Source organism: Pezoporus occidentalis, unplaced genomic scaffold, assembly GCF_034315485.1.
Source record: "Pezoporus occidentalis ecotype Australia unplaced genomic scaffold, CSIRO_AGI_Poc_V1 ctg6, whole genome shotgun sequence".
NCBI lineage: Eukaryota > Metazoa > Chordata > Aves > Psittaciformes > Psittacidae > Pezoporus > Pezoporus occidentalis.
The window spans coordinates 6,096,798-6,117,334 of NW_026915943.1; the positions used below are offsets into that span (position 1 = coordinate 6,096,798).

General features: G+C 44.8%; 1 protein-coding gene across 1 annotated transcript in view; it reads left to right on the top strand.

Annotated features, from left to right (window-relative positions):
* Positions 1 to 20,537, top strand: part of RAB30 (RAB30, member RAS oncogene family) — a 42,521-nt gene that overhangs the window by 3,068 nt on the left and 18,916 nt on the right. The gene's annotated exons all lie outside the window — the stretch shown is intronic.

The window sequence follows — 20,537 nt, forward strand, 5'->3', positions numbered from 1 at the left end:
ATAGTTAGGGTTGGAAAGGACCTTAAGATCATTGGGTTTGATGCTGTTGATTTGCTTTATCAGCATCACCTACGTGCCCTATGCTGTATTAAATTGCCCATTCCAGAACTGTTGCAAAAAGAAGTTCAAACTGCTCTGGGATGCTTGAGTGTCTCCCAGCCTCATGTATGGAGGGACCCAAAGACTGGTGAGATGAAGGGAGCTGGGAAGAGCCAGAGCTGGGATAAATTTGCTGCCTCTTGAGCTTCATCATCTTCTGTGCTTCAGAGCGGAGCTGTGAGAGGCCAGTGATTTCTGTAGCCCAGGGCTGGGGTCTGGCAAGGCAACTGAAGGGAGAGATGAATGGATGGGTGGATGGGGACGTGAAGAAGGCTCTTTAGGGAGCAACTGAGCAGTTGCTTCCCAAACAGGCATGGGAAGACAAGGTGGGAATTGGGGAGTGGGAGAAAGGTGTCTGTGAGCAAATTGAACCTCCGTTTGTCACCTTCCTGTGAAAGAGCTTTCCTCTGTTAGCACATCTATGCTCTGTACTCCCCAGCTTCCCAGACCCAGTAGCTTGTAGCCTGAGCAGGAGTATTGTGGCTCTAATGCAAGTGGTAGAGCTGGTTTTAGCTCTGGAGCTGCCCTCATTTGGTCCTTGTTGTGGTACCCAAGCTGGCATCCATCAGTTGGCAAATTGAAGCACTTGCTTTAAGTTCAGTGGTGTGTCCCAGATAGGTGTATCTGCAGCTGGGTTTTGTTTGGGGTGTGGTATGGGGTTGTTGGCATTTTCTTATTCTGACCTAAAATACAGCCAAGCAAAAATGATAACAGCTGTGGATTTGATAAATTCCTCTTCTCATTTTAGGCATATTCCCCTTTGTTTTTAGGGCAGGACCAACACTTTGAGTGCAAGCCTTGCTGTTGGCAAGTACAGAAAGAGGAGTTGGGAACGTGTGAGGCACAAGTTTGTGCATATTGCCAAATAACCACCCAGGCAGTGCAGAAGATGGAGAGATTCATTGCAACAGGGTGGCTGGCATAGCAGGGGTGCAGAATGTAGCAGAAGGTGGGCATACCTTGCAGGAATGGGGCTGTTCAGATAAGGAAGCTTGTATGAATGCATGCAGAACTTCTGAGTGGGATATTTATGGGACAATAAAATCACCTTCTATGCTATGGATGGGTTCCCAACATCAAAACATTGTGGTTGGAGAGAGCTTGGGGCAGCGACAGCCCTGCTTTGGCTGGAGGACAAATGAGCTGACCTAAGGCAATGCTTTGATTGACTCTCTAGTTTCCATAATTTCTTTCTGCATTAAGTCCTTCAGCTTCCTCCCCCCCCCAGCGGTTCAGTCAATAGCTAACTAAATCCTCATTTGATTTTTAATGGCACTCTTACAGGAGAAGAGAAGTGATCTGTCATGTTTGTCATGTAATCCATGCTGGCCTGTGTGTAAATAATGACTTTAGACTGGGGGGTGGGGGGGGGTGGTTGAGTCAGATATTCCTCAGGTGCTAATATGTTGAAATAATTAGGGCAGAACAAGGATGAACTTGTCCCTTAAAATCACTGTCAGTGTTTAAACAGAGCCAAGACCACATTAAAGTCTGCTGCTGCTACAGTAGTTTCATAGCTAATCTGTGCTATTAAACACTGGCCCTGCCTAAGGTACTGGTGAGATTTGTGTTGTGATGTCTAATGCTTTTTATCTACGCAGGGTGAAATCAAATGAGGGCTTTGCTGCATGGAGCTGGGGATAGATATTTAGGTTGCAAACAGCTTGAGATTGAATTGCTATTTGTCATCTCCCCTCGCCTGGGGTTACTGCTCCTGCTGCACCGCGCTTCTCTCTGTATGCAGAGGTGCACTCTTCCCTAATAGACTTAAGGCAAAATTTAAACCACCTGTTTAAACTAAGCCAGCTATTATTTTCCTGAGATAATTAGGGAATTCTTGAACAAACAGGAGAGAATCTTCAGTAAGGTCTTGCTTTGCTCCATGTGGATAGAGCCTTGCGGAAATCTGCTGCTGTGCTTTTAGAGATCACAAGGTACCCTGTTTGTTTTCTTTCCTTTGAGCAGAAATGCCTTCTTTTAGGTACTGCTGAACTAAGTTAACTTGTAACCTTTAAGTATCTGAAAAGTGTTTTCTTTCAGACCTTGAAGAGAGTAATGGGAAAGGGAAGAGAGAAGAGGAAGGGGAGGAAAGGCTGCGCTGGCATGAAAAGAGATGAGCTTGCACATGGGTTCTCAAAAGACTGCACCCTGCTGCGCGAATTTAAAGGGGGGAAAAAAGAAAGGTATTGGAGATGCCAAAGTGAGCAGAAGTCAGGCGGTGCTTGTGTAACTCCGTCCTGCTAAAGATGCTCTCCACGGAGAGGGGGACTTAGTGCAGGGCCTTGGCAGCCTGACCCACTGCTGCAGTGGGCTGCTTCCCTCTGTAATGAAGCTCCCAGAACTCTGCTTTTCTGCTTAAGCAAAAAGTCAGTTACTCAAAGGGCAGCATTTGTGCCTTTAAAGTGGGAGTATTTGTGGTACAAATCCAGCCTATTACTTGCAAAAGGCAATTGCCATAGAACTACCATCCCGTAGGCTGGTGCTGAGCCTTGGTGCCAATATGCTTGCAACAGTGAAGAAAATTAATCCAGCTGTGTGTGAGAATCACATCCTGCAGTAGCAATCAGTTACATGTGCTTTTCCAGAGTGTTTTGGAGCAAGCAAATATAAGGGAGTTTTTATTGCTTCAGCAGGAGAGATCACTCCGTTACCTGGCTATGGAAGTATCTGATCTCTTTCCAGAGTAAATAGATGGTTAGAATAGAGTGGATTTTAGTTGGAAGAGACCTACAAAGATCATCTAGTCCAACTGAATGACCACTTCAGGGCTGTTCAAAAGGTAAAGCATGTTGTTAAGGGCATTATCCAAAGGCCTCTTAAACACTGACAGGCTTGGGGCATCTACTGCCTGTCTAGGAAGCCTGTTACAGGTGTTTGACCACTGCCTCTGTAAAGAAAAGCTTCCTAATGGACAGTCTGAACCTCCCCTGGTGCACCTTGGGACCATTCCCACATGTCCTGTCACTGGATACCAAGGAGAAGAGATCAGCACATCCTTCTCTCCCTCCTTGGAAGGCTGTAGAGAGCAATGAGGTTGTCCCTCAGCCTCCTTTTCTCCAATCTAGACAACCCCAAAGTCCTCAGCTGCTCCTCACAGGACATGCCTTCCATCCCTGTCATCAGCTCTGTTGCCCTCCAACAAAGCTGTGTGGGGTGTTTCACCTGGGGTGTCACTAACTGGAGCAGTACCATGTCAAGGGGAACTGCTGACATGCTTGTTCCCATCTACTTTCTCCATACCTGTTTTCCATATGCCTAAGCCTCTCCTTGCTCCAGTGCAGCCACTCCATTTCCCCTTTTCTCTTCACTTTTCTATCTAGTGATGTTCAGCAGTAACGTTTAGGAGCTTGGATGCTCCCTGATGACAAATGAATCTGGGCAATGCTGTGAATGGGCCTAAATGGAGAGTCATCTGAAGGAGATTTGATGCTAATAAGGAATAGATTACTAAAGATGTTGGGTAGAAGGAACAGCATGTGTCCGATTAGTAGATGGGCCCACCTATGCTCTGCCCTCCTGGGCATTTGGTGGATGAAACTTGGGGCATAGGAACTTGTGAAGCCCTCCTGTCTTTCCATTGATGACTCTCTTTCTCCAATACCCATTCATCCATAGATACAAAAGTGGTGGTGGGAGACCCAGAAAAATCTGTGCTGCAGAGAAATCCCAGATCCATGCTCACGATGTAGATCAACACCTTGAGTTGAGAGGTTTAATGCCAACGTTCAGCCTTACAGGCAATCAAAGAACAAGTGAAAGGGATTGCCAGGATTAGAAGAGAGATTTGGGGATTGCTGTGGTGGAGAGAATGCTCTCAGTAATGAAAAGCTGACTTGAAGAATAATAATTAGCACTTCTGTGATTTATATTTCATTGCCTGAGCTTGGAGTAATGGAAAAATAGATCAGTCAAGGCTTTTTATCTAACAAGTTTTTAAAGGAAGCCAGCTTCATGTCTAATTAGTGAGAAGTTCTCCATGGTGCCATCTCTTATGCTTCCAAGGTCTAACACACGGTGTTTTCATGACAGTTGTGGCTGCAGCATGGGAATATTTACTTAAAATAACATCCTTTAAAAACATAGGAAGACAAACTTGTATATGGATTTATGTATTGGACAAGCTGAATTCTTGTTAGTGACCTCAAGAAATCCCCTAAGGGGTCTCCATGCTGCGTGGTCTTGGTTTTATGTTGCTTTCTGATGGCAGAAGGGAGTGTTAAATTCCATCTTCTCCAACACTGGAGATTCAAGCTTTATTATTATGGCTCTTGAACTTGATTAACAGAGAAGAGATGACTGCTACTTGACAAAGTAATCCTTATTAGTTTTGTTCTTGCTTTATAGCTATTAACTCAAATGCCTGCAATATAAATGTAGGGTTGAAAAAGCTTTCTGGACTCATTGGTGTCCCTGTTAGTCCTCTGGAGACATCAGGTTATTCCATCCTGAGACGAGTAACATTTGGAGGTGCAAAGCCTGAAATTGCTGTGGGGATATCAGTTCATTTCTGCGCATTGGGAAAGAGATTGAGAGACATAACATTAGCCTTTTTATTCTTGCATCTCCCCTGAAGTTCATGGTGTCCTGTAGAGAAAAAGTATTAACTCGGATAAATCTGTGCTAATGAGTTGAATTAAAGCCCCAGCGAAGACTGGAATAATCTATAGCTTTCACAAGAGAGTAAGGGCAGGTTTGAGAATTCCATATGTCTCTGGGCTAATAAGGAGCCTGGCATCAGGTTCTATGTTCTGGTTAACTGGAGATGTAGCTGCAAGTTCACCCTATGTGATTATGGGGGTGGGCTGTACTGCCTTTCTGTGTATACCCGTTTCTGTGGCTTTCAATCTAAAGGAGTGGTTTTAACACGGTTTGCAGCAAATCCCACATTTTGTATCTAAACTACACTCAAGTGAAGCAAGTATCTGCTCCACTGCAATTACTCTGGCCCTGTGGGCAATGGTTGTCTCCTGTCTGTAGCCACCAGAAGATCAGGGCACCCTCTAATTCCTCCCATATCTGAAATATACCCCCCCCCCCCACTGTAAATACTTGCTGTGAGGAGCATTATGGCATTCTGGGGGGATTCTTGAGCAATGTTTGGTCTATATACAGAAAAAAAATCATGCAAAGACTGAGCTGCATGTACCAGAAGCTTGAAACAGCAGAAACAGGAGTCGGTGCCTGATTTCTCTATTGCATTTGTCCTTGTTCTGAACAATTTGTTCTTTCTAAAAAGGGAACTGTGCCCATTTTCTTCAAGCCAGCAGTATTCACATTGCTAAAATATGGTAGCAGCGTTTTGCCTGGATGGATGGGTGCGTGTGTATGCGCACATGGAAAACCCCCAAATAAACCCAGGTTTCTATTAACTCTTTAATTCCAGCAGGCAAATGGGAAGTCTAAAGTCAGGCTTTTCACTCTGGGATAATGGATTTCTGCCTGACCTATTTCGGAGAGAGAGGTGTGAGCATGTGACTTGGCTGGAAACTGCTTTGAGGTGTCTATAGGAATGAGGTCTCCTCTTGTGTTGTGACCTGCTGGTGGCCATTGGCATGCCCTGACCATCTCTTACAGGGTTGTAATGGATGTTCAATGCAGAAACAAACTGTGGTTTTTTAGCAGTTGCTAACCCCAGATTCTGAAGTCTCTTTTGCTTCTCACAAAAACTGGAAAACAAACTTAAATATATCCATACTGTGATCCTGAGGGATTCTCAGTATTTCTATTGTGTTTGTAAACCTTGGAAACTACTTTTGTTAATGTAGTGTTTCCCCCTACAAGGTAATCGTTCTTCTCTTTTGAGTTCTGTTGTCAGTTCTGCAGGAAAACTGTGTCTTGGTGCAGATGCACTTAGCTGTGCAGGTAGTTGGTCCCTATATGTCACCAGGAAGCATTGACTAAAATGTCTTCAAATGCATGGGTCAAGTTGGATATCCTTGTGCTGGAGAGGACTGAGATTCCCCTTGTCTGGCCATTATACATGGCTATTATGGACCATTCCTGAACTTTCTACTGCAGGTGCAAGTGTAGTACAGGGGATTTTTAAAGCTTCTTCTCAAGCTGCTGCATGGCCAGAGATACTTGTGCTTCCATCATGAGTAACTTCACTTTACTCATTGTAAACCTTCAGTCTTTAGTCAGTGGGCATCCCACTTATATCAGCGTTGTCTCTAATCTGCTGTGCTTCTGGATTTGGGATCTGCTTGGTTAAGGCCAATCTTAGTCAGTCCTTCTTGCTAGGTTAGTTTCTTTAGGACAGTGTCTCTGGGCTGATTCACTTTGTAGCCTTGCAGGTTGTTACCTGGTATTTAATAATAAAAAGCATATCTAAATCCAGCCCCCCCCAGTTAGAAATCCAGAACTGAAGAAGTCTGAAGTAAATAGACTGTTGACTTGCCCAATGAAGTAGCAGAGGAAAACATCCATTAAGGCTGATGCTGTTGGAGTAAAGGAGGACGATTGGAATAAATATTAATTCAAAGTGTCTCTTTAAGTTCTGCAGTTCTACAAAAGCTGTTGCCACAGGGAGGAAGAACCTGGGGTGTATTACCGCTTGTTTACTGCATCTGCCAGTCAGCGCAGTGGTGAGTGTGTTGCATCAGTTCATAGAGTAGCCGTTAGTAACCAGGCCATCCTGCTTAAATGTCAAAATCCTTGCTGGAAAATGTGTGAAACTGCATAAACACTCTTTCCATCTTGTTAACACGTCTTTCACAGTGTTCCTCATTTTGCTTGATGACATCAGTTCTCGGAGATACAGAGGAAGGCTTTAAAAATATCTCCTGGGCAATGTTGGGTGATGCTTAGTTAATGAATATAGTTATTCTGGAGGGTTGGTCCGTTCCTGCTTCTTCCTCTAATGCAATTTTTGAGTCTTTGATTTCTCTTTCTTACTGTATTTTATGCATAGATTTGATTTTATTATCCATAACAAGGCTTTGGGATAGGGTTTTTATCTGTTTGTTCGACTTCATACAGTGAGAATCTGCAGTTCTCTGCCTTCTGTAGGTGTTGCTGTAATGTAGGTAACCCGTGCTGTAACCTGGGTGACTTTGGGGAATGCCAGTCTCCTTAATTTCCCTGCAAATCAATCTATAGAATTTGAAGCTTTGTCTAGAAAGAAGTAGTTTGTACTCTGAAGGCGAGACAATAGAATTCTGCATCTGTTTTGTGTTTATAGGCAAGTCATTTCTAAACTTCTGTCTCCTGGTTGCCTCTGTGTGTAAAATGGAGATAACCTCAGAGGGTTGCCTTGAATATTCATCAGTGATTTATTGTATGCTGCTGAAGAAATGTGTTACAGGCAATGTTAATGACGTTTATTGCTCACAGCCCGTTGATTGGGATTTCAAACATCTGCAGTCTCCACATTGAGCTCTAGTAAATTCTTAACTGGACTTAGCCTGTAGATGACAATAATAATTCCAATTTACGTGGAGCTTTTCCTTTGGAAGAACTCCAGAGAGTTTTATAAACTGTAATGAAAACCATAGTGTAAATATTGCCTTAGCAGCCACCAGCTATTGGTGGGGTGCTGCGTGATGGGTATTGCAATGCAGCTGGCAGCCTTATGTGAGAGGATAGAAGTAATACTGCAAGCAGTGGAGGTGACACAGGCAGGGAAACAAAGTGACACTGCTGGAATTGTGATTTTTAGCTTTGATGTGATCAGCGATTCCAGGAGATCAATGGCTCTCATGTGAAACACGGCATTTTTGTTGCAGTGCTTTGATATTGGTTCAATTCCAGTTGAGCAGAAAGAGCCCTGCTAGCTCCCAGGGGTTGGTTTCTTGCAGAGCGTTTCTGGATGTCTTCATTCAAATACCACAGTACCACAATGTGATTTCAGTGGTTTCTCAGGGTGGTGCAGCTGTCTAATGTCCTCTTATGTAGGCAAAATGCACAGTCACTTGCTCTATACATCCAAAACACTGGAAGGTGTATCCTGGATAACTGGCTCTTAAACTGGAAGTCCCATTAACCCTAAATCCTTTCAGAAAGTATAAATTGGCTAAGAATTTGTTGTGTTTGGTTGTGTTTGTTCACTGAATGTTGGAGCCTTGGCTTCTCCCCGGAATTGTGGGCACCTAAGTTGGGTTGTCTGCCGTTGAATGTTGTCATTGTAGGTCCCAGGCACTGTCAGTAGAGAGAGATGGCAGATTCAGAAGTGTGCAGAGATGCTTGTCTCACAGTATGGTGGGGAAGCCAGACCTCGTGTAAGACTAACTTGGACATACTGGTTAGCTCCTCAAAGGTAGGTAAGACAAAACAGTGCCACCATGTACAGCATAATCTGCCAGACCAGTTAATGTTCAAATAGACCAGACACAGGGCTCAGAGTTGTCAGATCACGTAAGATCTTTTGTGTCCCATGCAGGAGGAACATGTGTTTTGGAGAGGTTTTGAGCACTTTCAGCTGTGATGTCTGAGTGCTGAAGCTTCAAGGTCTCAGAACTAATATTGTCTTTGTGGTCTTCTTCTTTGTAATCTTTCCTTCAGTTACTTTTGAACCTGTTGGCCAGGCTAGATGGTTGCAAAAGCTCGTTTTCCTTAGAAAATAAGGTTAAAGTTGAACCCTAAAGTATGTATAACATTTCAAGGGGAAGCTTGTTGAATTCAGATGCTTGTTTGGCACTGCTCATCCAAAGCTTGCCTGGTGCAGAGAAGAGGTTGCATTCTATCATCTTTAGGCTTGGTCTAGGCAACCCAGTATTGCTGTTTGGAGCACCCTGGGCTAATGGAGACCTCAGCAGTCAATAGAGCACAGTTTGAGGCTTGGCTTCCTGCCTGGCTCTATGCATACACCAATCTTTACAATAAAAACAAATCACAAAGTATAGTTATAGCCTGGTGGATGAATTTATAGTTTTGGTATGTTACGTTGCTGGGATCATTTTAAAACCTCTGCGTCCAGGAATCTGGTCTTTCAGATATTTAAAACCCCATCAATCCTATATTTTGCTAGGCCTTACCTTTCATTAAATATATATTGATAACAGTCAATGACTGCATTAATGTTTAATCTGATATGTTTTTCAGTTTAGGATCCCATTCATCTATATTGCTGTAATCGATTCCTCCTGGACATAGTGTGGTAATTAGAGGCCAGACTGATTTGCAAGCATTACTGTGACATGTGTAGCCAACCTGCCTTGTTTTAATTCTTCCATTACCTTTCCTTAGGACTTTAATTGTGCACCATCTCCAGCAGGACTGCGGAAGGAGGAGTGTGAACTTCTCATTTGCATGTTAATGGCACTTTGTCTGGGAAGGTGTTATAGGGTTTCAAGCAGTGCTATGCAGGAAAAGATAACATGCCCAGTATGCAAACAGCTTTGATGGGTAATGGTTCAGATCTTGCTAATAATAAGGGTCTTTTTTAATTCTGATATAGTAAATGCACCTTTCAAATGGACAAGGCAATTGGTGTGATTTAGGAACAGAATTGTTATGGAGAAGGCCTTCCTGTAATCAGCATCTATCTCCTGGGAAGGAAGGGCTTGTAACTTGTGCATCCTTTTTAAAGGGAGGATGTATTGCTTATTAATGTGTTGTAACAAGTAGGAATACTTGGAGAAAGCTGTACACTGAAACTAGCTGCATTTCTCATGTGTGAGCTATGTTGCTAGGAGTGTGGGCTGCTCTCGGGAGGCGAAGGACATGTACGGGTTATATTGTGAGGCTTGTTTAGGATTGGAGGGCTTTGGTGAAGTCTCTGACATATTATTCTCTAAATTGTGGTTTTAAAGAAGAACATTTATCAATTCATCTAACCCTGACATGGGTCCCAGTGTGCCTTGATGCATGATCGGTGTCATTTGTCCTCTTGTAAAGGACAAGTTCATAATGGCATTTTGGCTGTTCCTGGGAAAGTAAAGATGCTCTCCATTGCACTTCTGCTTCTGTGTGTGAACAGGCACAGAAGTCCTTGTAAATATCAAAACCACATCTCATAACGCTTCAAATCCATCCTCACAATTCCCTACTCTGCTTTTTGTAAGAAACCTGAGCCACGTGCTTCCACTTGCTATCAGAGTTACTGAGCCTGGAGGGATTGCCATTCTCTGTGGATCGGACCCTGAGGAAAATGAGCGGCATGGGAGTAACAGCCTGACATTTGCATTTAGGAACAATTGGATAAGCCTCAAGAGAGGAGATTTGCTGCTTTAAATGAAGGGCTGGATCCCTTCTTCTGCCTCTTGCTGCTGTGTGTTGCTGCAGCATCCCATGGACCATCACTGCATCCTGTGCGAACACAAAGCACAGCTTCCGTGTGCGAGCAGAGCTCAGCACTTTCTAGTGGGTGACAACGGGTCATGGTCACAAAGATGCAAGGAAAGGCCAGGTAGCAGCAGCATTTATGAGCAGGTGAAAGCTCAGCAAGTGTTTGCAGTGAGATCTGGCCACACATGAGGGAGAGTATGACTGACACTGCTGCTTTTGTTGAAGGCAATTAGTGGGACGTAGGGCAGGCTGTAAAATGAATGTTAAAAGTAATAACCAGGAGTTGGGAAGCCAAGGAAGGAAGAGCAACAGGAAACCCTGAAGATGTAAACAGGGAAAATTGGGGAGATTGTCCTTTGATGGGATTCTTTTTTTGTGGGGGTGCTGGCGATCCAAGATGAGATCTGTCAAGGCCGGAGAGAGACAATGGCAATAACTGAGATAGATGTGAGGGGATGCTGCTTTGGTTTAATCCTGAAGGGACTTTATTTATTTTAGAAGGCTTCACTGATGCCCTTCCACAGAGCTCTCTTTGCAATAGAGGTTAAGCCAGTTCATCATGTGAATGACCTGTGTGAACAGTGAAGCTGCTGGCTGGGGAGGGAAGAGCCTTCCTCTGGAGCTAAGAGAGGAGAGGGTTTAAGAAGAGGTGAATGGTGTCTGGTTTAAGCTGGAAATCTTCCTAGCTCAGTATTGGCTACTGGAGCTTCAGAGCTGCTTTTGTTGTCGAGGAGTCTTCCAACCTGTAGAATAAGGAAAAATAGTATTTCCTTGCTGGTCACCGGTTTTCCACCAGCTTTACCTGTTCATTCTGCCTGCAGAATGTTAAATTGGGATAGGAAGTGTTTCTGCTGGACTCTGGGGGTGCAGGTGGCACTGAGGCATTAGTGGCTGGGGAGAATTTGAGCAGAGGGATGTGGCCTTTCTGCATGAAGAAGCAGTGAAGACCCCCTAAGCGAGGGCTGTGCCACTATGGGTTACCTTTCTCCAGCACCTTGGAGTGGGTAGGAGAAGCTAGAAGAAAGAATTCTCTATTTTAGTAGCTGTAACCTTGTTATCATGACACAGATTTGAAGTTACTCTTAATGATGAGGAGAGGGGGGAAATGTACCTGCTGTTTATGCACAACTTGCTCTCCATTTATGATCTAAAGGATGTACATATGGGCATGCATGTGGAGGAATGTGTGCTTGGATACTCCCACCATGCAATAGTTAAATACTGAGTAAAGCTTTCGAGTTGTAACGCTGGCCTTTCAAAAATGCAGCAAGCCTCTTTCAGTGTGATGGATCCAAAAAAGAAGTTGTATATCCTCTCAAAGCACAACTCTTACTTGTTGTTGGAGTCTGTGCAGCCTCATACGAAGAGAACTCAAATCGCGCACACCGAGGTACCAACAAGTAGCAAATAACAGAAGGGAGAACAGTCTGAGGAGTTGATTGGTTGATGAGAAAATGAACATGAGCTGGCTTCAGTGTGCGCTCACAGCCCAGAAAGCCAACTGTATCCTGGGCTGCATCAAAAGGAGCGTGACCAGCAGGTCGAAGGAGGTGATCCTGCCCCTCTACTCTGCTCTTGTGAGACCTCACCTGGAGCATTGTGTGCAGTTCTGGTGTCCTCAACATAAAAAGGACATGGAACTGTTGGAACAAGTCCAGAGGAGGCCACGAGGATGATCAGGGGACTGGAGCACCTCCCATATGAAGACAGGCTGAGGAAGTTGGGGCTGTTCAGCCTGGAGAAGAGAAGGCTGCATGGAGACCTCATAGCAGCCTTCCAGTATCTGAAGGGGGCCTATAGGGATGCTGGGGAGGGACTCTTCATTAGGGACTGCAGTGAAAGGACAAGGGGTAACGGGTTAGAACTTAAACAGGGGAAGTTTAGATTGGATATAAGGAAGAAGTTCTTTCCTGTGAGGGTGGTGAGGCACTGGAATGGGTTGCCCAGGGAAGCTGTGAATGCTCCATCCCTGGCAGTGTTCAGGGCCAGGTTGGACAGAGCCTTGGGTGACATGGTTTAGTGTGAAGTGTCCCTGCCTGTGGCAGGGGGGTTGGAACTGAATGATCTTAAGGTCCATTCCAACCAAAACTGTTCTATGATTCTAAGTTGGCAAAGCAGAAAAGCCACACTCTCAGTGTCTGAAACACTCCGCTTGTGCTCTTACATAAACCACTGATGTTTGGGTTAGTTTCATGTTTGAATGATTGGTTGTAGTCATGTAACAGCATGATGAATGAATAATTTAATTCTGTATTTAATGGTGGATACCTAATCCCTACATGCACTTCATAATCAGGGTCTGGATCTGTCCCAATAGTGCATTTATATTGAGAGTGAAGGGGATGATGTTTGCGACCATGCTTGGACCTTATTTTGCTTTAGGGCAGCCACAAGAGGACACAGACCTGCTCCTAAGAGCACTGCACTGTATTCACTGGCTGCTTAAGTGTAATAAATGTACAAAGAAACGTTTTCTGTGTGATCCCCGTTATCTGCAACTCTTGCATTATATCTGGGAAGTCTCATTCAGTGCTTTACCCAGATTTGTGGGAGGGGGAAGAGAGATTACTAGTTGCCAAGAAAAGGAACTCAAAGCAATTGACATGAGAACTTGGAGCTGCCAGCAGTAACCCCGGGCAGTATGTGAGGCTACTGCAGAGCAGCAGGAATAGAGCTGTGAACCAAAGCAGTGGATTAGTGAGCCCACAGTGGAAACTTGGATTTCCCCCACTGGAGGTGAAGTTCTTCACTCCCAAGTCTACAAAGGCTTTTTTCTGATGTGGAGCACTTGTCTTTGCCACAGGCCAACCTAGTTTCTATGCCAAAACAATGCTCAAACCTGTCCCCTTGTATTGCAGCACAAATGGGGATGCTTGACACTTAATACCTAATTTTCCCTGATTGTCTTTGGTGTTTTATGCTTTTGACAATGAACCAAAAGCCTATTTGTGACTTACAAGCACGTGTTTTATTAGATGGATTTGTTAGCTGGGCTTGTAGTGACTGTTGTTAAGTCTGGCTTTGAGGTTTGCACCCAAACCCCATTTGTGTTCAGTGTTTAAATTCAGATTCCCAGATCCAGTGCACAGTCTCAATAAAAAACACATTTCCATTGCAGTTTGGAAACCCTAAAGCTCCCAAGTTTGTCTCTGTAGGTAGCTGGTGGGTGTCCTTCCAGAGTTAGGGATCATTCTTGCCACTTTATTCTTCCCATTGTCCCCTGTGGGCTGCATTTCCCCTGCCCTTGTTTGGCTGTGCTGGACACGGATGCTCCTCTGTGCAGTGTTTCTGGCTGGGCTAATGCCTGGGTGCTCCACCAGCATCTGCCTAGACAATTTTATCCCAAATGCATCCTGTATCCTTCTGTACTTCCTTTTTCTTTGCCTGTTTCATCCAATAACTTCTTCCTTTTTATATTCCCAACCCAAATTTGCCTCACAGTTTCTTTAAATCATTTCTTTTTTCCTTTAAACCTAGATTTTTACAGCTACAGCTTGTTTCCTTTCACCATCATCTGTAGCAATTCATAGTGCTGCCAGCTCAGCAAATACCCCAGTCCAGATGAAGCCAGTTCTGCAAGTCTTGTTACCCTGCCTGGATTCTTCACCACCACAGCAGCTTCTCTTCTGCTTTCTATCATACATGCATCCAGCTGTTGAAGTTGGCTCAACTTAAGTTGTTCTGCACATGGCTATTGCAGAGGTTGTGCTTATGCTGCAAGGGAGCAGCGGCACATATTAACAGTGAAGGTTTCTCTTGGAGAGAAACTAAATAGACTGGAGCACAGAGTAGCTTGAAAAGGTGGTTCAAAGCTGGGATTTGTTCTTGTTGGAGTTAGCTCGCTGCAATAAAATCGTGCAAGTCATTGCAAACCCTTTGTTTTCAGAGAGAAATCTGTTGACTTCTTAAATCTGCTTTCAAATTTAAGTCTGAATGTGTCTGCAAAAGTTCCTTGCATAGAGCTTTGCAGGATGGGTGGGTTTGGTCTTACAATGGCGCTTTAGAGCAATACATATAGTGACTGTTGCATAGGGACCCAAAAAGTCCTTATATTCTCACTTTTAGTCTTGATCTTTGTCCAAAACCAGGACAACCTTTTCAGGCTTTTTTTTTCCCTGCTGAAAGGGTGCATGCACAAGAAAAATCATCAGTTTATTCTCTGATTTGTGGTGCAGTCCTGGATGTCCAGCTTTAGTCACATGTAGTATAGAAATACATATAGAGAGGCATAGAAATAAATATAGACCTTCTCTAGAAGTCCTTTCTCTGCTTTAGATGAGCTCTGTTAGACATGGATTCTGTTTATAACTGATGACAGTGTGCTGTGCAATAGGAGCTGGTGCTTATGCTTTGCTTTATACTTGATGGGAATGTGCTGTTCTAGGGGCAGCAAGGCCACACTTGCATGTGGTAGAGTAGATGACAAATTGAAACATGAAAAGGAAATTCTGTATTTCACCAAATGAAAATGCCTTATGTATGCTGAGTTTTGGATTACAAGTAGTCTTTCTGAGTAGACTGCCTGTTATTTTACAGGACAAATGGTGGCAGTCCAAATAATTTTGTGTAGAACTGGAGAAATTCATGGAGTGAACAAATGAGATGCTTCACATCACCATAAAGCACAGTCTGGCTTGTGCCATCTCCTTGGATAAGCTGTATCCTAAAGAGCAGTGTCAGCCTATATACGTGTGTAAGATGCTGCTAATGAAGTCTTTATGACTGAAACACCTTTCCTTCAGGATTATGTGTCAAGGTCTGGAACACCTGAGTGTAACCAGCTGGCATTAGCCCTGGGACAAAGTTTCCTGCTCAGGATGAAAACCATTTGCTGTCACATCCCTTCAACTCAAAGGAGTTAAACTGTGTGGTGCCCCACAGTGTGAGCTAACTCCAGTGTAATACCTAAAATGGAATTATTCTTGCTTAGTTTTGGTTTTCCTTTGGTTTTCCTTTTTCTTTCTGAGCCTGTCTCTTAATTCCACTCTGCTCTTTGCTTTCTCCTTTACCCATCCCTCCCCACATCCACCCATGTTCATACCAATCCAGAAATCCTCTGGACCACAAACTGACCATCGAGCTACCAACCCTTGTAGGGAAGGGATGCTGCAGGACTTGTATGCTGAGGGATGCTCTGGCTGGAGCCCTGTGCAGAAAGATTCTTGTTTCTATGGGTTTGGCTTATTGCCTGGGTGAAAGAGTTCCCTTGTCCCCTGGGTTGCAATTGCATTGCCAGTTAACTTCAGCAGTGTTTCAGCTCTGCAGTGTGGGTAAGGGTTAACGTAGGAGGCTGGTGAAACAATTCACTGTTTGAGCTGAAAAAGTTACTGTGGAAGTCTTATCTTGTGCTCAATACAAAGTGACCTCCTTTTGGTATGTGCGGGCTGTAGATGAGAAGGTCAGCATCTTACCCGCAGTCCTGCAGGCGCAGCCCAGCCAGCGAGGGTTATGATGATGAATCTTTGTCCTTCTGCCTCCTACCCAAAAGATAAAGGCTCCAATCTAGCTATCCTTGTGTTATCTCCAGATGATTTGCATGGGCATCCCTGATTGTGGCTCAGTTTTGAGGATGAAGGGAGGAGCACGGTTTGTGGTTGTGATGAAGGCTCTGCAGTGCTGAGCTCTGTGACTTTGGTAGGACATGGCCCTTGGTGTGCATATGTACATACCTAGAAGCTCAGTGATGCAGTTTCATACACAGCTGCTTTTTGGGGAATATAAGGGAAGGAGCTTGTGGCTTTCATTAGAGAAGGGGCTGCTTTCCAGCCAGCCACATGTGTGTGGTTGAGCAACTTGTGGTCTCCCCTGTGCAATCACAGTGGATGGGGGTGGCAGAAGAAACCCCTAACCACCGGGGAGCATCTCTTACAACATCATACAATAAACATTATTCCTTAGGGTCCTGTTGTTTCTTCTAGACAAAAGCCCTTGTGTTGGAGTTACAGAAAGGGAGGGGCTGGAGACTAAACCAACTAAATGAGACCTGGTGATGAAATGAGTATTGTAGATCTGCTGTGTGGATAGCCTCGTTTCCCAGATTCTTAGTACACAGCCAAAACCAGAAGGCAGTGTGGCTGGAAGGAGCAGGCTCTCTGGGGACCTGCTGCTGAAGCTATAGCCGAATTATCTCCCTCCTGTATTCAGAAAATCTACTGTTATGGAAGGTGTATGGTGATGGTCATGTAGGCAGGGTGCAAACTGCTTTGGGGTGCCTGTGTTAGAGCAAACACCGGGGTGTCTTTGCTGTTGTTCCTTGCCAGATTAAACCTCACACGAATACCCATGGGTTTGGCTTGCTTTGAGAACACAGGAAGAAACTCCCGTTATTGGACACGTGGCAAGAAGTGATGCTGGGGAGCAGACTTGTGCCACTGCCAGGTCCCTCTGGCCACTCTGTGCCAGCAGCTTCCCAGGGAGCCGGTGGTGGAGCTGCCATGGAGCCGAGACCCCCCCTGTAGCTGGTTCAGGCTCCCTTTGGCAGGCAAGAAGTCACCACGTCTACAAGCACATGATTCTCATTACCCGCGCCTGAATGTCTGCTGGGGCTGAATAGCCTGAATCCCTGAGAGCTGCTCAGTGAGAAACAGCAAACGTTTTCCCTGGGAGGGAGCAGCTGTTTAGATAGAGTGTGCTGTGGGTTCACTAGGAAAACATTCCTTTTTTGTCATAAAAAAGGGCATTTTTGTGTCTCCTTTCCTCTAAAACACACAAGTCAGAGTCAAGGGTTTTCGTTTGCCATGACAACCAGTGAAACTGCCGAGCCATGTGATTTCTCTATCCTTGCTATGATTAAATCTCTGTTTTTTAAGGCCATGTTGCTGGCAGAGTTGGGCAACATTAGGTGTTATTTGTTTTTCTCATGTTGATTAGGCAGGATTTCATTTGCATGCTTGCTTGGGAGCTGTGGAGAGCTCGGGGATGTTGATACTTCCATGATTTATGGTAAGAACGGTGCCTTGGTTCAGAATCGCTGCATTGTACCGAAGTCTCTTTGAGGCAGTGCTAGTACTAAGGGGTCCTGGCTTTCACAGGACAAAAACCATCGTGGGATCCATCAGTGCTGCTGAACAGTGATGATATTCAGAGCCTTGGAGATGTTGATACAAACAGCTTTATGAGCCCATAAATCTTTTCCTATTATGCTGGGGCAGGGTTGTGTGAAGGCAGAAAGTGTGATGGACGTGACTCTAGATGCCTGGTCCATATGAGGACTCCAGTTGGCTCCTGGTCTGAGCACTTCACGTTAACTGAAAGCCTGGGGGTGGTGTTACTGTCAGCAGAGCTCGAGTGCCAGCATTTATCCTCTCTTAAAAATTGCTATCTTCTGCTTAGGAATTTCCTCAGGGTGCCAAATATAGACCCAGCACAAGAAGCGAACCCAAAACCCAGCCCCAGGAGCTGCTTTGTTGCTAAGGAATAAAAATAAATGGTCTCAAACATGGTGGTGATGTGCCAAGTTGTCTCCCCGTGACCATGCAGCTGCGAGCTTGAAGGTCCCTAGCTGGACAGTGACAGCACTGCCCAGGCTGCACACATCGTGTTGGCATCATTTTCTATGAAGGTTGGGCTACTGCCTGTAAACTAAAGGAAATAACTTCCTGCTTCCTAATAGAGGTCAAAACTTCAGTAGACTGCTGCCAGAAGGTCAGTAGTTGTAAAGGAGAATCTGTATTTTGATGGGGAGATCTGTAAAGCAGCAATGTCTATATTGGAAAAGCCCCAAGAGATCATATTTGTGATGGGAACATATTTTTAAGCAGAGATAGAACCACAGAATAGTTAGGGTTGGAAAGGACCTTAAGATCACCCAGTTCCAACCCCTCTGCCATGGGCAGGGACACCTCACACTAAACCATGTCACCCAAGGCTCTGTCCAACCTGGCCTTGAACACTGCCAGGGATGGAGCATTTGCCACTTCTCTGGGCACCCTGTTCAGTGCCTCAGCACCCTCACAGTAAAGAATTTCTTCCTTATATTCAATCTAAACTTCCCCTGTTTAAGTTGTAACCCATCACCACTTGTCCTATCGCTAAAGTCCCTGAAGAAGAGTCCCTCTCCAGCATTCTTGTGGCCCTTGTAGATCTTGGTCTATGCCGTAGGGTTGATGAACATTGACAACATCAAAAGGGTGAATATTGGTGCTGCAGACCCTGCAGCTGAGCCATCACCGTCTCTCCAAATGCAAATCTCTATCTGCAGATCTCTGCAATAACTTATTAACCTGTGTAGCTGGACGTGGGGAGCAGAGGTGTGCAGAGGTGAAGACATGATTTGGGCTAGAGAGCTGTTGTGACCGACATGGCCTTTTAATGTGTGTGTGTGCACATGCAGTGCTTGGGTTTAGGGGAGCCTGCCTGCTTTAGTCCTCAGAGGTACCACTTGTTGCAGCTCTAAATAATAAATCTCAAAGACCCTGCTTTTGGAACACATTTTGGTTTAAGTTATTTTCCCAGATTCCAGGCTTTTAGGTGAGCTGTTTGAGTCATGTGCCTGCAGTGCGGGAGACCAGAGCTGAAAGCTTCCACTAGAGAGCTGCTTTTTTGCTTTTTGGGGTTTCTTTTAGTGTCAAACTCAACCCATGCAGTCTCTTGAACTGCAGCTGGAGGCTGAAATGAGGTTTTAGCAGCAGATAGCTGCCCTAGTGAGTAACTACTTTTGCGGTGGTTTAGGACAATGAAGAGTCCTATAATCACCTGAAGGAGAACTGAAAACAGGCTACATGTTAGCGTGTGAGCTAAAACATAACCAGAGCATGAATACTGCTCTTTACTCTGTGAAGAGATCTGCAGTATCCTCATAGAAATCTTACTTAGGAGCCATGACATTAAATGACAATTATAAATAAACTAGTTTGAATAAAGATACTTTTACAAAAACAGAATTCTGGGATTTGGGCTGTAAAATCCACTTCTGTTATCCCACCCTAAATTGGGCTGGGGGTAGATTTAGATTCCCATCTGGATTGGGTCCCTTCTGCAGTTAGCATGGTACTGGGTGCAGGCAGGGCTGGTAACCTTTCCTTTGGGAGGCAGCAGGGCTTACACCAGCTTAAACCAGCCCTGAAGCTACACCCAAGTCTTTATTATCTCCACTTTCTTCCCTCTCTGAACCATTTGTTTTCATGGAACATCTGCTTCTTCGGCAGATTCTCGTGGTTGAAACTGTGCTGCAGTGTTCCTTTGCAGAGAGGGATGCAAGGAAGACTTCCCATCAGCTCAGCCACTTGCCAGATGGGCTGGCTGATCCCAGCTGAGGGGTTTCCATCAAACGAGGGTACTTTTAGAGGGACAACACTTGCACTGGTGCTGCAGTTTTGTTAGGAAGCAGAAGCACATATGTTTGGGTGCACAAGTTATAAGTGTTATGTGCATCCTATCTGGAAACTGGAGTTGATGAACTGTGGAGCACTGGAGTAATAATCAGCCTAGGAACAGCCTAGACCCATCACCCCAAACTTGATCTAGGGCCTTCTGGTTAGGGATTTCAAGGTTATCTTTGGGGAGAATGAGGGCATGGGAGATGTGAGCTTCCCCATGCTGCCCTCAGGTGCTCCAGCATCTTCTCTATGTCCTTCCTGTAAGGATTTAAATAACCAAGGCTATTGTATTGCCTCTGCCATTTTAACAGGAGTATGTAACACTGAGCTCTGTTTTATTCCTCCATCACTTCATGTTCAAGAAAGCTATCATATCTGGAGGGGAAACCTTCCTTTAAATAGCATAACAGAGGCAGAAGTCCTTCCTGAAAGCAGATGTGGTGTTGCCTCCTTTCCTGCTGTGGTGGCACAGCTCCCATGTGGCTGGGTGATGCTGCACATGTGGGAGCCTCCAGCTGGAATACAGGGCCACTTTCCTTATGTAAGTTGAAATAAAACCCATCAAAATGCCCCTTTTATTGTTAAAGTCCTACTCTGTAGTATGAGGTTTTGCTCCTGAATTAGGAGGCAAGCCTCAAAGTTTGGCCTGGGGATGCCAGCCTTCCTTGTGAGGCACCAGGAAGATGCTGCCTCTCAGAATCCAAATGCAAACAGCTGATTGAAGGTGGGTTACTTGCACTGTGCAAATAATAGCCATAACTCTGAACTCATTCCAGGAGAAAGCTCCTTCAAGCCATTGTCTTGGGGAGGCTTCCTCACTGCATTTCATGCTGTGACATGAAATGCATGAGAGGTGCTAGTTAGAAGTTGAGCTCATCTCAATGAAGTGTTATAGAA